This window comes from Tamandua tetradactyla, chromosome 21, assembly GCF_023851605.1.
Source record: "Tamandua tetradactyla isolate mTamTet1 chromosome 21, mTamTet1.pri, whole genome shotgun sequence".
NCBI classification, from domain to species: Eukaryota; Metazoa; Chordata; class Mammalia; order Pilosa; family Myrmecophagidae; genus Tamandua; species Tamandua tetradactyla.
In genome coordinates, this window is record NC_135347.1 from 20,517,855 (window position 1) to 20,523,556 (window position 5,702).

The window sequence follows — 5,702 nt, forward strand, 5'->3', positions numbered from 1 at the left end:
AAATATGTACAGTTTCACTATATAATCTAGAATTTATTTTATTGTTTAAACTTTCATTCTGGAAATTTTCCAATATACACAAAAGTAAAGAGTATCAAATGATGAACCTCTGTGTACCCATCATACAGCTTCAATAATTATCAATATATGAACGCTTGGGTTTCATCTATAATTTTTTACATCCAATTTTTTACATTCCCTCTCCACTGGTTTATTTTGAAACAAATCTCAGATATTTATCATTTCATTCACAGTTGTTTTAGCACATACGTTTTTAGGAAAAATATCTTTATTATGTCCAATAATTTAACGGTGATTTAAAGGCAATTCTAAATCAAAATTTTACTTTAAATTAATTTTTTCCTTTTTTATAGCATTTTCTCTTGATCTTTCTCTTTGCTCTATATACCCTCTGCGTACAATATAAAGAACTAGAAAGGCAGGGGCTTGAAGTCCAAGAAACGTCTTCCAAACTATAAATAGCTTACAGAGCTATGCTCATAATCTGAAGCTGCATAGCCTTTAAATTCTTAAAACTCCTTATTGCAAAATAAAATGCAGATACAGAAGTTAGACAAATGTACAGTTTAAAGAATTACATAATAAGGCATACAACCTTCTAGCTTCTCCTGGGTCAACTCATAATGTCCTCCATGTGGCTGTCTCAACCAATCCATTCCCTCTCCCCTGGACAAGCACCACCCTATCTTTATAATTGCCCCCTACCTGCTTTGTTTTGCAGTTTTATCACCCGAATGCCAAACACGATTAGCCCTTCCCATTTTGCATACATGACGTCTGTTTTTGAAGCTGCATATCCTTTTAGAGAGGATGCACACTTAGGCCATTTAATCTTCGCTGCCTTCTCCAACCACGAAAATGAATTAGCTTTTATTGTTCTGCACACATTCTTTCCGTCAATGTACCATTAAGAAAACTAAAATGTATTCAACTAAACCCACACAAAGGTTAAAAGCAAACATTTTTTTCCCTCCCTAATGTAAGCAGACAAATTAGTCCAAATACTTTGCTCCAGGCTGAAGTGGGGAGGACAAAGCACATTGTTATACTATCGGGCAGCACTGGAAAGCTCACCAGTGTTTCACCGTATTTTGAATAACTTCTGGTGACAAAGTTTCCTCTTAGTTGTCATGACAATATTCACATTCTTTAGAATGTGGAAGCAATGAGAGAGTACCTGGGAGATTGAAAGAGGAAAAAAAAAAGACATGAAAACTTCTAGACAAAGGTGTTGAATTAGGATAATTAGGGTAAAACATAGACTAATACATCTGGATCAGTTGTAGGTATAACATTTCTTTGAAGACTCTTTCACCTGCACTTTTATTGATTAGGAAAACAATATGGCCTCAAAACGACAGTTTATGTAATTGCAGGAAAATAAGAAAAAGAGTGTACATTAGACTAGGAATTTCCATTTTGCATTCACCCTCTTTTTGCTAAATCTGTTATGCTTGCACACCATGAGGCAAAAGTTCAGAAGCATAACTCATGCTGTAAAAAATCTATTTCAGAAATGGTGTCAGCAAAAGCTTTCTTCCAATAATAGAGTAAAATATCTAATTGCAACATGCTTTTCTTCATTTATGTTTCATAATTAGACTTCAGTTAGAAAGAAAACTTGGAAAGGATCTCAGGCATTAAGTCATATTTGGTGATAAGGCTAACATTAACAATACTGTTTATCACTTGCTTTTTGGCATGTATTTTGTATCTTTTGTAAGAGTATTAGATCCTCTAATTTCATTCTTTTGTCTCCCTTCAATTTTATTTCCTGTTATAACTCTGACCTTTTATTTAAAAAAAAAAATCAAATAACCAATTATGCTAGCTGCTAGCTCTAATATCAATCATTAATGTGAAAAAGGATTTTTCCTCCTTTAAAGCAGTTTTATAGAACCTGAAAGAATAATGCAGATTAAACGGTCCTGAAAGTGCTAATAAAATGCAGTATTGTTTAATTTGGGCCATCCTTATTACCCCAGAGAGTATGGGGAAATAACTATGATACCATTAACATGCATTTGTATCAACTAGTTTTTAAGTTAGCCTATATGGACATGCAATGAAAATTCAACTGAATAAATATCTTTACCTATGAACTTGTGAGGCATTTGTTAAACTGTGTTCTAAATATAATTCTTACAAACTCATATCACTTATTTTTTCTTAAACTTTTGACGATAAGAAGTCATGTTTTTCTGTGGGATCTCGATATTACCTTAAGGTCTTAAAAGCCTAGCAAGGACATGACCTCTGTCTTAAGTCTTATATTCTCAATTCTTTTAAGAGGAAAAAAAAATGACTTTAAGATCTGGTCACCGTTTCTCAGCTGTCAAAAATGTCTTTTCTTTGTGGTACTAGAAAATATCATATTGCACTGCTTTGTGCCAAGGTCATCTGTCAAGAGTCTCAATTTACCTGTAAGTTGTGATGGATCTTAAACATCAATAAGTGACTCATTCTTACCCTGAAATGTAAGATTGAGTCTGTTCTTGTGTCATCTGGTAGGACCATGAGCACTTTTTTTTAGCAGCGTTAGCAGTAAACACTCAAAATGATCACATCTCGTTCTCTTTTCTCTCTCTCTTGAGGGAGGACAAAGATATCTCCTCCTAAGGAATTCTCTGGCATAATCTCTTTGTCAAACAGTTCAGCTCATAATGAAGCAATAACCTTTCTCAATATATAATTCACTTTTGTGAAAGAGACACTCTCCTTAACTGGCCTGTCCATAAACCATCCCTTTTGTGTGGTTCCTCTCCATTTTCATGGCTTTTAAAGCATTCCTTTACACCGAGATGCCAAACAGTCATCTGGACCACGTGGAGGTGGGCAGTTTATTAAAGGAGATTTTCTTTTGTAAAAAGGGAACTACAAGAGCCTATTCTATTCTTTACATTGTAAGTGTAAGACCATCAAATGTCAACAAATTTATTTTTGTTTGATCCTGAGAACCTCTTCGCTTTTGTATGAAACATAAGCTCAGCAATTCTTTGTGAAGTGAAAATCCTCATGTCAATGCTCGGGAAGCATATATGGGTTAGGATATGACTGGATAAGTTACTTAATGCATTTTCCGTAATTATCATTAATGCTAATTGTCATAACATTTTGCCAGTGTACTCTATTTTAAGTAGGCTGGTTCTCTCCACACCTTTCTCCGTGCTGTTATCTTTTATCCAGCAGCTGGTCTGAAAATTCATTTATTTATTTATTCATCCATCACAAATATTTATGGAGGACTTTCTCATGCAAAGCACTCCTCTCCATGTTAGAGAATATTCAAATACATATAAGAATAAGTCCTTGCTTTCAAAGACCCCATGCTGTTATACAAACAGTGAGATATGCTTTCAAAAAACCACAGTAGAGAGTGATGCTATTTGAGGGGTAAAGGGAGGGGAAATATGTATTGATCACCTAGACACATTTACAAATGATCTCATATAATTCTTCTAGCAAACTTCCCCTGGGAGAATTATTAAATCATTCCCCCCCTTTTTTTAGATGAAAAAAAGAAGGAACTTGCTGAAGGGGATTTTGAAGAGAATCTGCCTGAGCCTGAAGCCTATCATTATTCTAGTAGGAACACAGTAGTACATGTTCAGGAAAGGGAAAGGTCAGGTCCTACTGAGATAATCATGAAGCCAAGGCTACAGAGAAAGGTAAGACTTGTTTGGATGGGAAAAAGGCTGTTCCAGAGATAAGGCACAGGGATGGATGTAGAGTGGGAAAGGGAAAAATTTGCATAGAGAATAGCAAGAAGAGGTGCAGGTAAATGATGGGAAATGAGGCTGGAATTAAGCAGCTGTGGGCCTAAAGAGTAATACCATCTAGTAGTGGACTCTGGAGGCTGCATTTTATTCTGCAACTAACAGGACCACTGGAAAATTCTGATCATCTGATCAAAGGCATGTGATGATCAATGACATTTTTCAGAAGAATATTCTGCCCAAAGGGTGCAGAATGCTAGACAGGTAAAAGAGATACCAGCTCTTCCATCATTCCCAGTATAAGCCACACTTTAGGCTAAGAAGCTGCCAATCTTACTTGTGGTCTGCAGTGGACATCTTTATCCCTTCTTGTGTGACCCTCACAGTTCCTGCTAGATCTAAGTATGTTGTGGTGAAGTGCTTCTGTGACTGATGAGAAGGAGGAGCAGAGCAAGACAAAGAATTAAAAGGGATAGAATAAGCTCAGCTCTTTGTATGTATTTTTATATCTCACAATAAGGCAAATGTCCATTCTGGGGGGAGGGGGACTGAGTGAGAGAAGAAGAGATGCTAGGGCCATTGCTATTTCATAAGTGACTTGTCAAACTCATACTGTGGATAAAAGTTTAGAAGGCATAGGTGGGGAAGGGTGGAGGGTCACACCCAACTTAGAGGGGGGTGGCATTTTTGAAGCTTGTGCAGCATAGTGTTTGAGGATGAGAGTTTGAGGATGAGAGCTTAGTGCTAGGAGATCCAGATATGCACAGACCTTGCAGGAATGTCCAAACCCCTGTGTCCAATGCACCTCAATTTTCCTATATTGTTTATTGTAGAGTAATGGTTCTCAACCTTGACTGCACATTAGAATCACATGGAGAGTATTTTTTGTTTTTTTTAAAAAACTCATATCCTTGGATCCACCACCAAAAGGATCTGAATTAATTGATTTGGGCCATCTTCTTTCCTTTTTTTTTTTTAAAAAATGAGGTTTAATTTAGTAATATGCACAGATTTTAGATACACAATTGGATGAGTGGATCCAGCTTTTAAGACTGAGACATCATAAAATTCAGAGGAATCTTTGACCTTCAAAAGTTGAGCATGTGAAGGAGTGGTGAAATTAGAGACTTAGCAGAAATGGGAATGATTATTAAAACTATCTTTAAACATATATTTTGAACTACATTTACTCACAGGATACAATTTGGCAAGGTTGCAGTATGTAATTTCCTTTAATTTTTCTTTTGTAGTCTATATATGCTGAAACTTCACATTAACAATGTTCATAATTGGACTCTGGGAAGGCTACGCATCATGAGGTCGGAAGACTCTTTCCCTTTGTGAATCACAGCTGACTATGACCCCCAGGCTTGTTACAGTGGAACAGACTGTGTAATAGTGAATACAGAGGGCTGCTCTTCGTGGTATGATCTAGTCCCCAAAGCTTATAGAGACCCTTAGTGGATCCTTAGTGGATGGAGAAGATGGAAGAGGATGCAGCACAGGGAATTCTGCCAGCACTACAACATTTACAGACAAAAGCCTAGTCTTGTGTGGTGCTTCCAAATGTAAGCTGCTCTGCATGGAAAAATACCAGAGAGTACCAAAAGGTCGTACCCAGAGGAGAACTAAATTAGAGAAAATAAAACCAGAAATTCAAGGCATTGTCCTATTTTCCTTACCACAATTAAAAGTGCTTCTGAAACATTGAGCAAACAGAGCAGTGGGAGTTTTATTCTTATGAATAGAGTGATTTTGGTAAACATGTACACAATTAAACATGCAAGATATAACTTTATTGTTCAATGTTAATTTCTGGCATTCTTTTTGGGAGAACTGATGACACACTAAAACCTAATTTCTGGAACCAATTTTTGGAAGCTCAGGTTTTAAATTCTTATTGGTGATTGACAGTAAGCAAACAAATTTTTAACAGGGCAATGAAACCGTACACGAACTCCACTT

The 5,702-nt window shown here is 36.3% G+C and overlaps 1 long non-coding RNA gene across 1 annotated transcript; it reads left to right on the plus strand.

Moving 5' to 3' along the window:
- The first annotated feature begins 1,181 nt into the window (after positions 1-1,181).
- LOC143665298 (uncharacterized) lies at positions 1,182-5,410 on the plus strand. Its single transcript, XR_013166844.1, has 3 exons — positions 1,182-1,249; positions 3,532-3,689; positions 4,988-5,410. It is a non-coding gene; the product is annotated as an uncharacterized LOC143665298 (long non-coding RNA).
- Positions 5,411-5,702: the final 292 nt, after the last annotated feature.